Source organism: Alligator mississippiensis, chromosome 2 (genome assembly GCF_030867095.1).
Source record: "Alligator mississippiensis isolate rAllMis1 chromosome 2, rAllMis1, whole genome shotgun sequence".
Taxonomy (NCBI): Eukaryota; Metazoa; Chordata; order Crocodylia; family Alligatoridae; genus Alligator; species Alligator mississippiensis.
Window position 1 is genome coordinate 144,392,458 of NC_081825.1, and position 21,265 is coordinate 144,413,722.

Here is a 21,265-nt window from a genome sequence, read left to right on the forward strand (position 1 = left end):
CCTGCTGCATGCACCCTCTCAAAGCACAGCTGAAATCTGAAAGGCAGTGCCATGTTATGGGACACTGCACTGAAAAAACCTGTGATTGACTTCCTACCCCATTGTAAGTGGCAGTTTTCTTCTGTCAGCCTCAAGGAAGCAAAAGTGCATCTTGACGGGAAGAACTGACTTTGTTTTCTATTGTTAAAAAAACCCAAAACACAAAAATACAGTGCTAGAGGGCTGACAGAATTGTCAAAGCCAAACAACTGGAAAAAATCATTAAATTAGAAACAATAATAGTTTATTCTTACTTGCTTTTTGTTCAAATTTAGTCATTTTTTAAAAGTTAGACACACATGGTACATTACTGTCGCAACAACTTCCATGTCAGTTTTGTGCATTTAGTTTAGCTGACTTGTAGAGCAATAAGTGCCAAAAGTAGATCCAAACTGTGTTGCCTTAGTTCTCTTTAAGCTATAACCACCAAAATGTGATAACAAACAATAGATGGACTTATCAGAGCTAAATATAGAGAAAACATTTGGAACATAAGCTGAAGGCTTCAGTGTACATCAGGCAGTGTAAAAAGCGTCATTTTATACCACAAGAATGTTATGCTTCAGATTTTTCCATCTGTGGTTTCAGATTTTCACAGGCAGTTCAAACAGTTTATAAATCATAAAATATTATAGAAAGGCTAGCAGGACATCTGAATTATATACTTCAATTTGGTGAAAGATTCTGTCCACTTGATGAAAACACCAAACCAGAAAAAGCACAGGAAAAACCAAAACAATGGCAGACATGAAAAATCCCTGACCTCAATTTCTTTGTTTCCTTTCCTTGAAATTTCAGCACAATGCTGCACAGCTAAGGCTCAAGGATCTTTGAAGCAAAATGAGCATATACGTCTCAGAAACTCCATATGCAACATTATTGAAAAAGCAAATTCCTTGACTTCTTTCAATGTAGGCATCAAGGCAAGTTCAGCCACAGGTGCAAGCAAACAGAAGACTCTCACTGGCCTCTATAGATTTTGGGTGAGGAACAACCAAACTGAATGTTACCTCTTATGATATATGAAATCATGCCATTCTAACAAAGCATTGGCTACATAACCCTGATTTTTAATATCAATTTGCTATAACTGTTCAGTAAATTTACCAAAATCCTGACTTCAAGTGAAACACTATCTAAAATGAACATTCAGTCAATAAGATATATCAGGAAATTGCAGCTATAAAGGCGTATGATACAGCTCAAGAATCCCAAAGATCAAGTGACTTTAATCACCTGACAACTCTTCCCAAATAGAACTGGTCAAATGTGATTTGTGAGTAATTTACCAGATTATTTTTTCCTATCAAGTGCCAAATAAGTTATTCATGCATTCACCCTTGTCTTTGTGTAGAAGCAGTTTTAGTGCCTTATAGCTATTATGAAACTGAATTTGTATATAAAAATGTATTTACTGGAAAGTATAGATTATGCTCCTTGCAGTCACTCCACATGTTCCCAGGATGTCAAATCATTTTACACTCAAAATGTTTGATTCCTAAGACTGATGAACACAATCTTATTTTATTTTCATTTCAATTTTTTTTTGTTCTACTTGGATTTTCTCAGGTTGTTCACTTTGTCTTCAGTGCTTATTAGTGGTAATGATCTCATACCTATTTTCCCCGTGGCAATTGTGGCAAAGTGGGGCTCCCCAACTAGCCACAGTGCTAGTTTACCCACTTGCCTTTGGGCATGCCACCCACCTGACTCACCTGCCATGCCTTGTTGTTAATTAATTAGGATATTAATTAAGGCGGGAGGCTGCCCACTGTTGCCCCAATGCCAGGGGGCGCTATCTGTGGCTCCGTTCCTCCCCTACACCGCAGCCCAAGCCTCGTAGATGGCATCCAGATGACACAGTGCTCCCGGCCTACAGCTGGACCAAGCTTAGCCCTCGTGTCAAGCCTCAGATATACTCACATTCATACCAACCTCCTCTCACTAGGGCCTCTCACACTCCACCCTCTCTCACAAGGTCTCTTTCACACGTCAACAACTTGTACCACCTCGCTCACTCTTGGAGCGGGCCCCTTAGGCCATAGGCTTTACCTAGTTCATACCTTGGGTGGCAGACGTACTCTTTTGGGCCTCTCCCGCGACCCTCACTGGGGTAGTGGCCAGCCTATTACCCAACCGGGTCTAAGTTTGCCCTGGCCCCTTCCAGGGCAACTCTCCCACTCTAGGCTCTCAGCCCATCTGGTTCTTCTTCCCCACCACTGGGGCTCCTCATCTCCGCCCCCTTTCTGGGGCCACCCTTCACCGGGCCGTTCTTGACTCACACCATGTCTGGTGTTCCGGGCTCTCACGGGGACTCTCACTCCCTCCCTGGAGCAGCAGGTCATTGCCTTTATTATAGCTCTTCTTTTCAACCCACACTCGGCCTCCCAGTGGTGGAGGACTTACCGGGGTCAGGACTCACCTCTATCTCTCGGACTCAGCCCCCTTACTCAGCCTCTGGCCCAAACTATAGCCTCAGGCATCCGAAGACATACCTTGGCCTACTCCCCGCACATAGGGCCACCCCCTCACTGGGGCTCCACACTGCTCCCCCTTCACTGGGGCTCCAAACCACTGCCCCCCTCACCAGGGATCCTCATCTCTGCCCCCCTCACTGGGGCCATGGGGCTTCCCTCCCCAGTGGGCTCAGGTGGCCGTAGCCATGCCTGGCCCCAACTACTCAGGGTCCTACACCCCACAGGGCTCAGGTGGCCGCAGCCATGCTTGGCCCCATTACCTCCGCCATTACATAACCCACCCGAAGGTGACGGCTAGAGTTAAGACTCCCCAACCCACCTTTCACCAGGGTGATAACTGGTTTGGCATTCCTGGGGGCTCCCGTGCCACTGAGAGAGCCCCACCAGGCACCCACTCCCAGCAGGGTGCAATTTTAGGTCATACCCAGGACCAGGAGCCTCCAAAACATCCCCTACAGTTCCTGCCCTTACCTCCAGGATGTTGTATTCAGCCTAGCAGCCAGGCAATGTTGCTGCCTCTATTTATATGGGTGGCCAGAGATCTAAAATGGCCTCTGCAGTCAAGCACCTGCTGGCTGCTTGGCTTCGCTCTTAAAGTGGCAGGCACCTACAGTGCCCTGCCACAGCAATCCATTTGTAAGTTCTTCCTTTGGTGTTTTTAACTGTCTTTCCTCTAAAAAGCAAAGGATTCTCTTTGATGAAATACCACAAACCAGGTAAACACATGTATCACTGATTACTTCAATAGGGCTACTCACTATAAATAATGGGAGATTTTAGCACCTAGGGCTGCATCCAGACAAGCACAACCATGTGGTATGTGGTGCCACAGACCTGTCTGCGGCACCCCATGCTGCACATTCAGGCATTCCCTGTGCTGCTACCTTGCAGCATGGAGGGGGATTTTTGACCCCGGCAGACCACATTGGGCAACCCTTCAGACAACAAGACATTCACACAAGGATGTAAAGCAGCATGGGTCTTTGATTTAAAAAAAACTATCATTTATATTTCTCAAAAAAAAAATCAAAGGAAAAACTCATCATTTATACCTCTCTCAGTAGTCTAAAAATTAAAGTGATGTGGCTGGCTATTATAAAAGCATTGCTTACCACAAGCATTCACAAAGGGACTTCAATTATAAACATTGAGATGTAACTCAAGAGAATCCAGACAGTATGAGCACTTAGATAAATGTCATTGATATGAGATAAATATATTGCATCACAGATGATATTTTTATCCTCACTGAACCTCTAGTCTTTGAATTACCATCTTTCTTGTTCATACATGATAAAATACAAGAAAAATCCTGTACCAGTCACACCAACAATAAGCTAGCAAAGTTGATATCTTTAACATCCATCATTTTCTTGACACTTCTAACAAAATGATTTCCCACACTGAATTGATCGTCAAAACAGCAGGACTTCACACAGAATTTTAAATTGTTTCCTTGTTAGATGGGACCACAACACAATTCCACTCTTGTGAGATCAAACAAAAATTTGTTTTCCCTGATTTAGCCCTATGAGCTCTATGCAGCCATTTTAACAAATATTATTTCTTATAAAAAGAATGACTCAAGGCTTGCAAGTTATTGTCAGAAATTCTCATGTGTCATCATATGCTATAGATTAAACTAAAAACCAGGCTTAGTGTCCTCGGGAAATATATGAAGCAGCATTATAATAAGCATATTCTCTTCCCCCCCCAAATTTCTTTATTGAACTTTCAGTACAAATACAACAATAGGGTAAGGAACTATATCAGTTAGGAATTTAAAACAGAGTGATGATAATTAGATTTAATTATCCACAGGGTACAAAAATAAAATGTACTTATGACCCAGCCCTGCCATATTTCTGTACCCTATGCTGGAATTTGGGTTGTACAAATAGTGAAGAACTGACTTCAGTAACCCAATCTGTCTTCCGATACATGTGTACAGCTCCCACTGATCTCCAAACCATGTTCAAGATCCACTAGCATCTTCCACAGCCCTTGTACTCAATGTAAGAATGATCTGTCTCTCTGCTGACCAAAATCTTTGCCCACATTATACCTGGATACACAAATGGCTTTCCCTGGATCTAAGCGTGGCTATAGAGAATATGGATGGTCAATAGGAAGACTCTGTGTGCGCATGTCCAATAGGACATGTACACACAATCCTCCCTCCAGTCCCATAACTCTTCCATTAATGTACTCACCAGAGCTACACTGACAGGCTCCAACTACAAATGGCATACATGGCAGTGCTACTGTTGGGAATCAGAGCAGCGGCCGGTCAGCTGCTTGCTGACTCCTGGAGCCAGGCAGTAAACCTTTCGCCTCAACAGGCGGGTAGTGATGGATGGAGTGGAATTAACCAGACACAGACACGTGTAGGTTACAGGATTTTGTTTACTTACGTCGCCTAGATAGTGATGATGACGCAGGCGAGCCTTTGTTCCATTACAGCTTCGGTTACAGAGTTGAGTCTACGCATTCAGGTTACAGCAAAGTAATGACAGACGTGGCGCCGGAACGCTCGGGCTAGCAAGACTTTTCTACGTCAATATTTTCCAATGACGGGGAGTTTATTGGGAATTGATCAGGTTCCCAAATCTCTCTCTCTGGCGACATGAACACAGGTGTTTCTGCTCAGAAATCCCCAGAGCTCTCCACCTTGGGCGGAAACCGTTAAACTATTTATAGGCAGAGGTGTTTGACAGAAATACCCAATCGTGAACCGTTATATGGAATTTTTAATTTTTTGGCAGGTAGCAGCTCTTTGTCTCCTCAAGTTACAAGGTAGTGGGTTAGGTTTCTCTACCTGTTACGTGTGTGCTACGTGTGAGGAGCTTACGCTTATTTTTTGACCAATTATATATAGTTTTCCCTAGCATTTTATTTCAGCTGACCAATTATCTACAGTTCTGTCTCCGGGTTTTATTGCAGGGATTTATGACAGGGCTATCCCCTTTCACCCTGACCAGTCTTAAGTTTCGTTTCTCATTTGTGACATGGGCATAAATTATATACAGCTCTTGCTTGGATTTTTTTCTCAGGAACTTCTGGACAGAGATTTCTTTAACCCTTAATTGACTGCTGTGTGCATCTCTTGCTAGTGACATGGGCACTGATTAATTTGGTTGTGACAGCTACCAGATTTGCGCATCACTTTGGGGTGTGCTCATTTATTAGGGATACATTTCTAGGGTCTTTGTAATTTTATCAATGCGCTGCTTGTGTACTTGTGTTTCTATATGGAGCTGTATATCTCCCTTCTGCAAGTCTTCACCCACAATGGAGCTATCTTGCAGGACTCAGTTCAAATGGGACTGGGTTCTTCCAGTCACCAAATCAGTCATACACACAAACACACACAGATTAACATGACACACCTGACCCGGCTGGGTTGATCAGCATGGACAGGCTGACACCCTCATATGCCAGAAATCAGTTCATCAGAGCAACAATAAACTGCAGTCAGACACAAGCACACAGGTAAACAGAATACCTCCGAATCCAGTTGGGTATCCAGCTGACACCCTCATGGGCCAGCATTCAGTTCATAAGGGTACGTCTGAGCCAAACTGAGTCAATCAGCCTGTACATGCTGATCCCCTTATGTGTTTCAAATTCACCCCATCCCACTCTTTAGCCTCTTAATGAGCAGACCCCACAGTATTTCTGGGCTTCACAGGGATCTTTAGCTTAGGTAAAAGAAGCGTTGCTGCAGAGCAAGTGGGGAAGAAGTAGAGAAGGAAAAATATACTCAGTTACTACCAGTTTGACTATAAAAGTTATTTATTGCTAAGTATATGAAATGTATAACGGTACTAGTAATAATAGACATGCAAAGGAAAACAAACGCAAACAATTACAATACTACCCTGGTTTCATTAAGTACTTGGGGAAACTTAGCTCAAGCTTACCTAATACAATTCAGGTTCAGAAATCTATGCCTAGAGAGAAAAAAAAGGAGAGAGAGAGCGAGCGAGAGAGCTGGGATTTCACCAGTCCAAGGCACTCAGGTTCCAATGCTGACAAGTAAAGTTCTTAGCACAATCCTTGAAGGGAGACTATCTGTTTCTTCCAGCTTCTCAGGAACAACAGCGGATGGTGTCAAGGAGACTTCTCTTTTTGAAGCACTCTTTGCTGCTTTTTTTTTGCAGATTTTTATACCCTCAGTTCAGCTTCTTCAAAGCATTTTTTTTAATAGTGTAAATAATTGTCTTTTCTATTGACAAGGGGTTATCTGGTTTGGAACATCTCAAGAAACTGATTAACAACCAGGAAAAACATAAGTTTTTAAGGAGTAACCAGACACTTAGGAGCCAGCTTGAAATTCCTATGGATAGCAGATATACTGGATGAGATGCCTCATTGTTTCTTCAGAAACCATAGATAACTTGCAGCATCAGGGTTTTGGATTTTTACCTGTTGTGAATAAACCTCAGCTTAGCATGACTTTTCCAGATCTTACTGTAGTCTTTTAACAGACTTAAGGCAATTATTGGAGTGTTCATGAACTTTTGTGAGGAGGACTTCCACCAGTCATCCCGGGAAAAGTATGACAACATTTGTGGTCAGGGCTTCAACGGGCTGGACTCTGTGATGAACCCTTTACCATTGTTCAAATGTTGCCCATACCCCCTCACTTTGGTCTCTTGCCTCAGCATTCCCTAACCCAGCAACAGAGTTTTAGTCAATCAAGTTTAAATAGACCTCCCATAGTGGGACTGGGGAATTTATGGCCCAAGATGCCTGTTAAACTTTACTTCTGCTTAGTTCTGGTTAGATAAGGTGTGCGTGTGGGGGGGAAAGGTCCTTTGTAAATCCAGATTAGAATTGGTCTGATAAATGCTGAGCTGGGTGTGTATAAATGTGGCTTGATTAGCATTTGGAGCACAGATTCCCCATCATGCATTGCTCCCCTGCTTCTCTGATCCCAGAATTCACTGTGGTCTTTGCTTCAGGCTTTCTGTTCTCCATCTTCCATGTAAACGAATTGTCATCTGGTTCCATCTCGGATGCAAATGAGACCTAGGGCAGTTGTTTCACTTATCTGGAGGGCTTTAGGTGCATCTCCTACTGCATCTTCATTGTCTTTCGTAATCAGTTTTTGTTTAGGTGGGGGGGGGGGAATTCTTTGTGAGTCAGACAGGCTGCATCCTGTGCCAGGGTTCCCCAAGAACACAGAGCTGAGAGGTAACAGCAGAGCCTAAAGAGATTGACAGTGGATCTTGGCAGATACAACTTTCTTATGAAATCATGGGGCCTCTACGCAAGCAAGCTATGTGTTTGTTGGGAGAAGCAAACCAGGGATCATCTCCTGAGATGCCTTGTAGCACCACAATGCACCCCACAAGATTTGGCAGCACCAACACCAGAAACAACAGCCTGTGCAAAATACTGGGAGCAGATCATATAGAAAGGTTGGACTGCAGACACGACCAAGACTGACAAGTCACAGGATACTTCTAGGGACTCAGATCTGACTTTGAGGCACAGGAAGCCTACAGTTGATCCCCCAAAATGTGTATGGATCCTGCAGATTCTGCCTAGAGGGCAGGAGCAGTCTGTTCCACAGAGATGGTAAACAGCTGTTGGAACCATTCTAACTTTTTAGAACTTCAATATTATAGACCAGAATGTTAAAGTGATGTTGTAGCCATAATGACCCAGGAAATATGCAAGAATTTTTCATAGATTTCATAGATTTCATAGACATTAGGGCTGGAAGGGATCTTGTAAGATTGTCAGGTCCAGCCCCCTGCCCCAGGAGCAGGAATTCAGCTAGGGTCAAAGGATCCCAGCAAGATAAGCAGCCAAATGTTTCTTAAAAGTGTCCAGAGTAGGTGCTTGCACCACTTCTGGGGAGAGTCTGTTCCAAGCCTTGGGGGCTTGGACAGTAAAAAAGTTTTTCCTTATGTCCAGCCTAAAACAGTCTTGCAGAAGTTTGCAACCATTGGACCTTGTCATCCCTTGGAGTGCTCTGGTGAACAGGCATTCCCCCAGATCCTGATGCACACCCCTTATGTACTTATAGGTTGCCATCAAGTCACCCCTGAGCCTACGCTTTTCCAGGCTGAAGAGTCCTATAGCTTAATAAGTCCTGTTCTCTTGTTCTCTGATCATGCAACATGGCTCTCCTCTGGACTCTTTCAAACTTCTCCATGCCTTCCTAAACTGTGGAGCCCAGTACTCCAGCTGCAGCTTCACCAAGGCCAAGTACAGTGGGAGGATGATATCCTGGGTCTTGCTCAAGGTGCATCCATAGATGCAAGCCAGAGTTTTGTTCACTTGTGAGCTGCGATATCACATTGGTGGCTTATGTTCATCTTGGGGTCAATCATGATCCCCAAGTCTCTTTCAGTCATGGTGCTAGCAAGTATAGCACTGCTAAGCCTATAAGTATGATGCAGGAGCACCTTGCATTTTTCCATATCGAATGCCATCAGGTTTTCATCTACTTGCCTTGCAAGTCTATGGAGATTGGCCTGGACCACCAGCCTATCCTCAAATGTGGGCACCCTTTCCCAAAATGTGGTGTTGTCAGTAAACTTAGCCAGTCTGCTTCTGACACCAGTGTCCAGATCATTTCAGAAGACATTAAACAGTACAGGTCCGAGAACGGAGCCTTGGGGGACACCACTAGTCACTGAGTGCCATGTTGATTCGGTTCCATCAACTACCACCCTCTGGGTCCGACCTCAAAGCCAGTTCCCCAGCCATTGGGCTGTGGAGTAGTCAAGGCTGCAGTTGCCCAATTTTTCCATGAGGGAATCATGGGACATCAAGTCAAAGGCTTTTTTAAGTCCAAATATATGATATCAACCTCTTCCCTTTTGTCCAGGTAATGTCACCTGGTCATAGAAGGAAATGAGGTTGGTCAGGCAAGACCTACTCGCAAGAAACCTGTGCTGGCTATCCCTCACAGTGTTGCCTTCTGTTAGCCTGTCAAGAATGGTTTCTTGATAATTTTTTCCAAAATGTTCCCAGGGTTTGAGGTCAAACTGATTGGTCTGTAGTTTTCCAGGTCTTCTTTCCTCCCTTTCTTGAAGATGAGCACTACATTAGCCCTCTTCCAATCTTTAGGTACTTTGCCCAAGCACCATGAGTTCTCGAATATGCTTGTCAGTGGCCACACTATGATGTGTGACAGTTCCTTTAGCATTCTTGGGTGCAATCTATCTGGACAAGCTGATTTGTGGGGGTCCAGCCTCTCAAAATGCTCCCTCACAAGATCCATGCCAGTGGTGGGCATATATTCATCCTCACCCTGGTCATTCTACATCACATTAGGCGGGGTCGTCCCTTTGGGCTGGTGAAAAACAGACACAAAGTAATCATTAAGCAGAATGGCTTTTTCTTGGGTGTCGGTAGTTGTCACAACCCAAGGGTGTGATTTTTGTTTGTGTGTGCTTCGGCACTGCTAAATTATTTCCCGCCACTCGTAGCTTTCTTTGCAGGGTGCATTTCTAGGTTGCAAAAGAGAAATGCACAGTGCAAGGAGTTCCCGCCATTCGTATACAAATTTGTGTCCCACTATTGGCCAGTTCTAAATTATTCCCACGTGGCGGCTAGCGATTGGCTTGCTAGCCGTATAAGAGGCTTGAGCGGTTTCCGCCCAAGTTGGAGAACTCCAAGGAGAACCCCGCAAGGGAGGACTCCACAACCATCTGGAGGAGGAGAACTTCACATCTTGTGAAGATCTCCAAGCACTGCGGAGCCTATCGGACCCAGCGTGTATATCAAGAAGGCTATAGGGGTCTGATCAGCCTCTCGCCTCTCCCCGTCGTCGCCTGATCCCTCGACGTACCCTTCCCTGCGCGCAAGTTCCACGGAGCCTAGCAAACTTCGTGTGAGTGTATTCAGAGCTCTTTGCTTCGAGTTACTTTCTTCGGTTGACACGACGGGCTCGCGGTTTAGAGCTTTCAACCGGATTGGGCTAGAAGGTTCACAGGAAGGAACTCTAGTCCGCCTCTCTTCTTTTCTGTCTGTAACGCAACTCAAGCAAGTTTTCCTGCCTGCACCGTGACCATCTTCGGTGTAAGTAAAATAATCCTAAATCAACCACTAAGCGTCTGTGCCTAATTCTAGCGTGCCGCCTGCCTTCCCCAACCCGGCGTGTCCGGGCTGCTGGCCACAGCCCGCCGCGCGAAAAGCCCCCGAGCGCTTCGGACCGCTCCAGGCCCGCACAGTAGTCAGCTGCCCCAGCTGGTTTAGCAGGGGTCCAGTGTTGCCCTTGTTTTTCTTTCAATTCCCCACATATCTGAAGAAGGGCTTTATATTGTCCTTGATTAGTGTAGCCAGTTGGAGTTTGGTTGCAGTCTTGGCTTTCCTAGTTCACTCCCTGCAGGTGCAGACTAGTGCAGAATACTCCTCTTTAGTGGTATTTCCTATCTCCCATCCTTTATAAGCCTCTCTTTTTAGATGTAAGAGGTCCATGAGTTTCTTGTTGAGCCAAGGGGGTTGTTGAGCCCTTTTACCACCTTTCCTACAGGCTGGGATGGACTCCCCTTGTGTTTCTAGGATCGCTTCTTTAAGGAGCACCCACTCATCAGGAACTCCCCTCCCTGTGAAATCATGGCCTCTCAGGGCCTCGAGAACAAGCCTCCTGAGCTTATGAAAGTCAGCTTTCCTAAAGACGAGAACTATTGCATTGCTGGCTGACTTGCCAGCTTTGTGATGGATAGTGAAAGTGATCTACTCATGGTCACTTTCACTCAGCTTCCCTTCGATTCTTAGGTTGCGGATTAAATCATTCACTTTGGCCAGTACCAGGTCCAGCTGTGCTTAAACTTCTTATTTTGCAGGCGTTATATTTTATTGGACTGACTGCATGGTTTGGATTGTCTGAGACAAGCTTTCAGGTATCATAATACCCTTCCTTGGGTCTCTTGCCTCTTCCATTGTACAAAAACAAGTTTATAGAGATTTTCCCTTTTGGGACTTCCCGTTACCATTTTTCATGTGGGCAGTGTCCATCTGACTTTCTCCAGAGAAGGCTGGAAAAATCTGAGAATAGCTCTCAGTAAACATTTAAAATGTAAGGCCAGATCCTTGGCTGATGAAAATTGGCATTGCTCTACTAAAGGCAATGGTGTTACACTGGTTTGCATCAGCTGAAGTTTGGCTCCAAACTTATAGGGTTTTTAAGCTAGCAAGAAAGAGTAAACAAACTGTATTGTACATTTTCCAGGGACACAGAAAGAATAAAAAGGATTAAGGCCTGACTAGCCTGTGTTTTATCAAATAACCAACAAAAGACAGGCATATTTTAGATAAATATAGATGGCTTCTTAAAAGCAATTAAATATAAGAAATGATGTCACAACACTGGCCTTTATCTTTCCAGATGCATTACAGTCTAGCATCTGATGTTCCAGAGAATGCCTATCATGCATTACCATCAAAATGATGCTGAAAATCAGTCGTTAGCATTAAAGAAGTTAGAATCAAGCCAGTCTGAAGCCCTTAAATTTTTGTCTGGTCTGTAAATATCTGTCATATTATCCATCTGGTTAGGAAAGTTGCATGTGACCGTCCATATTTTTGTACTGCCTTTGCCTGCCAAGTGCAGATTTATTATAGCCGTGGTTTGTTGTTTTCTTGTTTCCAAGTATGTGAATACTCTCATACTCTGTTGCTTTTTGCTGAAGTGGCACATGAGTCAAACAAGTTTTGCTGAAGTGGTTGAAGAAGGCAACCACGTATGTGCACAAGAATATCTTATGACTATTTATGTTCATTTCCCCTAAGGTCCACAGAATGACCTGCCAGCCTTCTTTTTCATTCTAAGAATTTATTAAATCATTTCTTCCTCCCTCCCCATAGATTACTTGGAAATTCTGAAAATTCTCTTATACAAAAATTTTGAATCCACCAAGTTATTTTAAATCTTAAAACTGCACCTGTCAGGGCAACTCATATGCATTTTGTGGGCTTCACTTAGGATTTTTGCACATACTCATCACAGATTTGGGGCTAAATTCTGAAGTGATATAAAATAGTATGTATTTTAGACTCCCTTGCACTCTTTCAGACACTTTTAGTGGTATTTATACCCAGTCTAAGCTGGTGCAACGTATGTACCAAAGAATCAGAAATGAAGTAGGAGCATAGTTAAGACACTTGATTGAAATTTAGCTCTACCACAGAGTTTCTGCATGATTTGGGGCAAATCACTTAATGTCCCCATGCCACAACTCCATTCCTGTACAATGGGGACATTAATGCTTTCTTTCTCCCACACTCTTGTCTACTTACAATGTAAGCACTTGGAGGTAGAAACTTGCTTTTACTCAGAATCTGTAGATAAACTTTCACAGTGAAGCCCTGATTTCCACTTTGCCTTCAATTTGTAAATAAATAAGATATATTGAACAATTAACAAGGTACATTTTTATCCCTTTGCCTCAACAAGTGAGTTAAACTCATTTGGACATCACTGGACATTAGCAAAATGATTCCAAAGTATTCTAATGGAGATATATACTCTTGTCTGTTAGTTCAACAGCAGCAATTGGAGCTGAATGAAGTCTCTCTAGTTGCTCAGTTTTTAAAGTCAGATATTTTCTGAGTATTTGATGACAGCTCCTTGACTTCTGCGTACTACCCTCGGAGATTACCAGGTGGTCAGATTTCAAAACCCAGGACCCAGTTTCCCAGAGCAGAAGAAATTGTCTGTGTTCAGTATGGCCCAGCCATTGGCCTTCTAAAGGAAATTAAGGGCACAAACACAATTCTAAAATAATGAGAAGTGATCAAACTTGCATCATCCTAGATATTGCTTCTGCATATGATCCCACATACTTAAGTATTCATAATATTATTGTGAAATAATTATTATTTAGCCATGTATTTTAAAACTTTGTTCCTACCCTTATTCCTTACAGGAAAGATGGGAGGCTTCATCTTTTAAACAGTTTTCTAATCAAGTTAGAAACAGAACTAGAAGAGGCCTCCTAGGTCACTGAGTCCAGTCACAGGCAACTATTTATGCAAAAAGGTCCACTAGAATATCTACTTTGATACCTCTTGTGGCAGAAGGCCACCTCTGTTTCTCCCCAAAAACTCTGCTCCATGACCATTTCGTTAGGATGGGCCCAGCACAGGATACACACCTTACCCTCTCTCTTTAGGTAACCTGAGCTGGATACATTCCTGAGGGAGGGGGGAGACCTGCTCCCTCTGCCTACGTGACTGGTATCACATACCTGGGTGAGGGGCTTGCTTCCTGGGGAGCTAGGAACTGCCAGTCTGCCCAGCAACTAGTGATGCATTTCAAATTGGTTGGCTGACAGCCAACAGGTGCTGGCCTCCATTGGACCAGGTAAATGAGGTCACAAGGGCTATATAAGTTAAGGACTGCCCAGGAGGAGGGGGCAGCAGCCATGAGGGAAACTCAGAGAGAGAGAAGAGCTGGACCATCTGAAACTTGCTCGCTCTCTCAAAACTCGTGATCAAGGAACTGCCTGCCTCCAGAAGGAATCTCCACCTGCCTCTGGATGACACTTGTGAGTAAGCTACCTGAGATCTAACTAGATATATAGCCTGCACTAACTCAAATGCATGATCAAAGACTACCCAGCCAGGGGAGTTTGCTCTATGGGATTTCTCTGATATTGCTCTACCCTGTACCCTATTCTAACCCTACCCTTTGTTACCAGTAAAGTTCTCTTTTGTACCTAGTGTGGGAAACTTATTGGGAGTGGGTCTAGATTATGCCTTGGGGTCCCCTTGGTTCAGCTGACTAAGGGAGACCACTACTTGTGCTTCTGACTGAGGGAAGCCTCCCAAGTTCTTGAAGTGAATCAAGTACCCTCGAGGGCTACTAGGCCTGTGTTTTCCAGGGTGCACAGAGCCAGAATCAAGCCCAGCCCTTGGTGGTGGCAGTGGAACCTCCAGGCTAGTGGGTGTGCTCCAGGAAGGGGCTCAGCCAGACGTGAGGCACCCCCAGGGAGGCACTCGGAAGGTGGTTAGGTGCAGTGAGGTGGGCGGCTCAACGCAGGAGTGCGCCCTACTGGCCTGCCACACCTCTTACACATCATAGCCATAAAGCACCATAAAGCACCCTTACAGCATGCCACAGGTAAAAAGGAAAGGAGACAAGGGCACTGCCAGTGTCTTGCAAGTGCAGTCTCCAGAAACTGAAATAGAAACAAATGGGGCAAGCACTGTATTCCTATTACTTCTCGGTCATGATTCTTGACCATGCAGTAGTCACCATTGTGGAACAGATAATTTATATGGAGAAACAAATTCCTATTAATGACAGTGATGATACTGACAAAGTCATTATTGCTTGTGACAAAATTAAGAGACAAATTGTAACTGCTCTAAAGTGAAGTTCAACATTTTTGAATGTTTGATTTAAGAAGCCACCCAAACAAATCTACACCCCACTGGTAAAATCCTGGTCCCTCTGAAGTCAATGCCAAAACTCACATTGACTTTAATATGTCAGGGATTTCACCCTTTTTGTTCAGAAAGTGGAGTTGGCTACCTTGTACATTACTGTTTTTTTCTGTTTTAGGTCAGGCTGGAAAGAGGTAAAGAACTCATCATATTTTGATATTTTTGTTTATTTTCTACTGCCAAAACAGAGAAATGCAGAGTGGCAGCAAAGCAAATAATGTTTAAAAGCAGGGTAACTGAACTTTCCCAGATTTTTTTTTTTAATTTATCTTAAAGAGGTTTTGGTTCATTATTAATTTAACCGCCCTGGACCACTCTTTTTTTCTTGTGACTTCCTCTTCTCTTGTGTAGTTTGGGTGTAAATGGGTTTGTACTTTCCTCTCCAGTTGAGGGAATTATTGGCAGGGCAGTATGCTGTAGAGGGACACAACAGCCCAGTGGCCTCCTCCATTCCCTATAGAGTCAGGTCCAGTCAATCAATTACTTAACTATATACAGATTTATTATTACAACAAAACCATTAAAGGGTAAGGACACAGATTATATACATGTAAAAATTTACAAAACAATAAACCGTATAATATGTACATACATATATACATTATGTATATGTGTGTGTATATACACACACACACACACACACACACACACTATATATATATATAATATACACAAAGACACACACACACTATATATATAATATATATACACACAGACACACACACTATATATATATAATACACACACACACACTATATATAATATATATATATACACACAGACACACACACTATATATATATAATATATATATACACAGACACACAGACACACACTATATATAATACACACACACACTATATATAATACACACACTATATATAATATATATATATACATGCACACACTATATATATAATACACACACACACACACACAGATATACACATACCCAGTTATCATTTAAAATACAGATGAACAATAGAACAAACCAGACCAAAGTATATTGATTGGGCAACCTTATAACTCTATTCACATACAAACTATTACTTCAGATTATTCACATAAACTGTAAGGCACAGTCCACAAATATAATCAGCAGTCCTTAGACTACCTGGGTGCCATCCAGGGCAGGGGCCCCACTCCAAAGGTACCACTATAGGAAAGGAGGTGGGAGGAAAGAAAAAGGAGAGGAAGACCCCAAAGACTCCTAAGCTTCCCTGCTATCAACCAGGAGCGGCCCACATGGTGCCCCTTCACAATCCTTAGGGGGGTCCCTCCCCCGTGGGGGCCCTCTCTCCAGAGTAACTTCCTACTCCACAGTCCCGGTTGCCTTTTGTTCTCCAGGTCAAGCTCTGTCCCCGCTGGGTTTTCCTGCCACCTGACTATGCTGCCACGGTCCTGGCTCAGGGCCACATGCATCACTGTATGTAGTGGGCGCTTTGCCTTGTGCTAGAGGTTGGAGGCCTGGACAGCCTTATGCAGAATTGGGGCTCGGTCTGTTCCCAGATACTCTGGGCAGCGTTGTCTGCACTGAGCTGCTGCCCCGTGTCAGCAGCTGTAGACCCGAGCCACCTCAAGCGGCTCCTAGGGTCTCTCACCCTCCGTGCAGTGCCTCCTGCACTGAGCTCCCAGCCTCATTCTAGGGGCTGAGGACCGAGTCACCCCAGGGGCTCCAAAGATCCTGCTCCATGCACCGGGTCTCTGGCCACGTGCCAGAAGCTGCATACCCAAGCCACCTCACGCAGCTCCCAGGATCTGGATGCCATACATTGTGCTGCACACCGAGAGCCTAACCGCTGTAGCCGCACCACTCTCCCTGCTGACGGAAGTCTTCAGGGACTCTTCCTGGGCTACAGCTTCGCCCTGCTGAGCAGCTCTCCTCAGCTTTTCTAAGCCCTGCTCTTCTCTCTTCTCTGTCCCCAATGAGCACAAGAAGTACCCAGGTAAAAGACAGGGGTCCAGATAGTCCTGGGACTGGGGGAGCGGTGCATACACTCTCAGGAGGCCTTAAATGCCTCTACACTAATGCTCGTAGTATGTGGAACAAGCAGGAGGAACTTGCCCTCCTGCTAGCTTATACAAACCCAGACATAGTGGGGCTCACTGAAACTTGGTGGGATCCAACGCATGACTGAGTTGTAAACACCAAGGGCTATAGGCTGTACAGGCAGGATAGAACAGGGAGGACAGGTGAGGTGTGGTGCTCTACATCAAAAAGCAATACACATCCTCTGCAAACAGCACTGAGTCAGTGGAGGGGCAGACTGAAGTGCTCTGGGTCAGAATATAAGGGGGTCAAGGGACTTAACAGTGGGGGTCTACTACAGACCACCCAACCAGGGGGAAGAGCTTGACCGGGAATTCTCAGGTCACCTCGCGGAGGCACTTAAGTCAAAGGACGTAGTCATCATGGGTGACCTAAACCATCCAGACATCTGCTGGGAAGAGCAGTCAGCCAGGTCTGACTGCTCATGTAGGTTCCTAGCCAAGTTACAGGACCTCCATCTAACTCAGGAGGTGCACAGTCCCACCAGGGGAAATGCCTTGTTGGACCTGGTCCTGGCCACAGGCGATAACCTGGTGAGGGGACTGTGGATGCTCAACCACCTGGGTGATAGCAATCATCACCTACTGGAATTCACCACCCAGCACAGGGTGTCAAAGGCCTGCAGCAAGGCAGCAACCCTGGACTTCAGGAGTGCAGATTTCAATGAGGTAAGGAGGCACTGAGGTCCCGGAGGGGAGGGGAGGGAAGGGAAGGGGAGTTGGGAGTCCAAGAAGAGTGGTTGTTCCTTAAGGAGACGATTCTCCAAGCCCAAAGTGTGACAATCCCAATGCAGATCAATGGGGGTAAGAGTGCTCAAAAGCCTCCATGGCTCACCAAAAGCATCCAGGAATATCTCAAAGGTAAAAAGGAGGCATACACCCAATGGAAGGGAGGGGCCATCACCAAGGAGGATTATACCTCCATTGCTCAAGATTGTAGGGGGGCTGTTAGGAAGGCTAAGGAGGAGACAGAACTGGGACTAGCAATCCGGATCAAAGATAACAAGAAGTCCTTTTTTAAATACATAGCAGGTAAAAAGAAGGTACTGGGTAACATGGGGCATCTGCAGGACATGCTTGGAAATCTGGTGGTTGCACCAGACGATGAAGCTAACCTCTTTAACAAATTCTTTGCCTCCATTCTTGCCACATCCCCGTCACCGGGATCCCGGACAAACCCAAGGGTGGCACAGCCGGGCCCAGGGTCAGTGGGGACCTAGTCAGGGAACTTCTGGTGGGACTAGACGTGTTCATATTAGCAGGTCCTGACAATCTCCACCCCAGAGTGCTGAGGGAATTGGCAGAGGTCATTGTAGGACCCCTGGCACAGCTTTACGAGCACTCGTGGTGCTCTGGAGAGGTGCCAGAGGACTGGAAAAGGGCCAATGTGGTACCCATTTTCAAAAAAGGGAGGAAAGAGGACCCAGGAAACTATAGGCCTGTTAGTCCTACCTTGGTCTGGGGAAGCTCTTTGAGAAAATTATCCAGGAGCACATCTGCAAGGAACCAGCAGGGGAGATTATGCTTAGGGACAATCAACATGGGTTCATTAGAGGCAGGTCCTGTCAGACCAACCTGGTTGCCTTCTACAACCAGGTCACAAAATCCTTGGATGCAGGTGTTGCAGTAGACATAGTCTTTCTGGACTTTAGGAAGGCCTTTGACACCGTCTCTCATCCCATTCTCATCAAAAAATTAGGCAACTGTGGTGTTGATGCCTACACAGTCAGATGGGTTGCAAATTGGCTGGAGAGCTGCACCCAGAGAGTGGTGGTGGATGGGTCATTTTCGACCTGGAGGGGTGTTGGCAGAGGGGTCCCCCAGGGCTTGGTCCTTGCACCCACACTGTTCAACATCTTCATCAGCAATTGGGACGAGGGGGTGAAAAGCACCTTGTTCAAATTTACAGATGACACTAAGATGTGACGAGAAGTGGGCATGCTAGAAGAGAGGGACAGGCTACAACTAGATCTGGACAGGTTACAGGGGTGGGTGGAGGAGAATAGGATGGGTTTCAATACTGACAAGTGCAAGGTACTGCACCTGGGGAGGAAGAACCAGCAGCATACCTACAGGCTGGGGAACTCCCTTCTCGTCAGCACAGAGGCAGAAAAGGATCTTGGAGTCACTATTGATTCCAAGATGAACATGGGCTGCCTATGTAAGGACACAGTCAGGAAGGCTAACCGCACCTGGTCATGAATTCACAGATGCATCACGAGTAGGTCCAAGGAGGTGATCCTCCCCCTCTATGCGGCATTGGTCAGGCCGCAGTTTGAGTACTGTGTCCAGTTCTGGGCGCCGCACTTCAGGAGGGATATGGACAACTTGGAGCGGGTCCAGAGGAGGACCACTTACATGATAAGGGGCCAGCAGGGCAGGCCCTATGTGGAGAGGCTAAGGGTCCTGAACCTGTTCAGCCTCCACAAGAGAAGGCTGAGAAGGGATCTGGTGGCCATCTATAAACTGGCCAAGGGGGACCAGCAGGCAATGGGAGAGTCCCCATTCCCTCAAGCACTACTGGAAGTAACAAGGAATAATGGCCATAAGTTGACTTAGAGTAGATTCAGGCTAGACATCAGGAGGCACTACTTCACAGTCAGGGTGGCTAGGATCTGGAACTAACTTCCAAGGGAAATGGTGCTCAATCCTACCCTGGGGGTCTTCAAAAGGAGGCTGGATAATCACCTAGCTGGCGTCATTTGACCCCAGCATTCTTTCCTGCACATGGCAGGGGGTTAGACTTGATCAGCTCAGGTCCCTTCCGACCCTACCAACTATGAAACTATATGCTCCCCCTTGGAGCAGATTTGCTCCTAGTGGGAGCAACCAGGTACAGGGCTGCTTCCACCCTGAGTGCTAGTTCAGGGGCTGGTCCCCATGTGCATAGGGCCAGGGGAGCTCTGCCAGCTGCAGTGGCAGCTATCTCCTGTCCCCATATACACTTCCCTGCACAGCCCAGGGCTAGCCAAGAACTGTCCTGTTCTGGGGCAGGCCCCAGCCAACTCTGGGCTGTGAGGAATGTTCTCCATGCAGCCTGGGGCTGGCCAGGAACTGTCTCGCTTCTGGAGTAGGTCTCAGCCAGCCTTGGGCTGCATGGGGAACTCTCCACATGCAGCCCAGAGCTGACTGGGATCTGCCCCAGAATCGGCAGAATTCCTTAATACAGTACTAACTAACTGCACAGTACCTAAAGTTACTGCACAGTAGCACCGGTACATGGTTATTTAGTGACACTTCCTGCGTATTAGCCTTATAACATTGCACAGTAAGCTATAAGCACGGTTTTTGCTGTGATACCCTGCTGCACAGTATTATTAGGTTAATACCCTGTAAGTGTCTTGTGTAGACACACCCACTGTGACTTTACTGTGGAGCTAATTAGGCAACTGCAATAAACATTGCATGTAGATTCTCCCAGGATATGGGAAGTAGTAAATAGTATAATTTAAAAATTGGAGTAAAAATCTCTTCTTTCTTTCTTTGTACATAACCCTCTTCCACCCCCTCTAGGGTGCTTGTCAATACAACTCCTAACAAAACCCAATGGCATATTATTTAGCAATGCAAGACACCTCATTGCCTTCACCCTCAAGCTGGCTCAGATGCGGGGAGTTCATAAGAAGTGCCATACTGGGTCAGACTGATGATCCATTTAGCCTAGTATTCTGTTCAACATCATTCAGACCCAAAAATCAAGTGAGTTGATGAGAGATTTTTCTTCCTAGTTGTCTTATGAAAGGGGTGTTCGACCTGGCCCATGGGCCAAATCTGGCCTGCAGAGCCATGCCACCCAGCCTGCAAGGATCCCCACAGCTCAGGAAATTTAGTGGCAGGGAAGCTATGGAAGCTCCATGCCACCAGATCCAGCCTCACCAGGGCCATTGCCATGCAGCAGAACCAGTGCCAGGCCCACCCCCTGCCCTTCTGAATCAGGCCTGGCTGCTCCACATCCCCTTGCCCCACACCCCTGCCAGTCCAAATTGGGGCCAGGCCACTCCCATCCCTACCCTGCCTATCTAGACTGGGGACAGGCTGCTTCCAGCCCCCCCCCCCACACACACACAGCCAAATTGGAGCCATTCTGCCCCACCGTGATGCCCTCCCATCCCCATGCATCAGGATTAGGGCTAGGCTGCTTCCTACCCCTCTGGGCAGCCAGATTTGGGTTGAGCTGTGCATCCTGTCCCCTCCCCTCCCCCCCCCCCCCCCAGCCAGATCAGATCCTACCACACCAGTCCCATGTGCTGGATTGAGTCCACCAGCTGAACATAGCCTGCAGGTGGA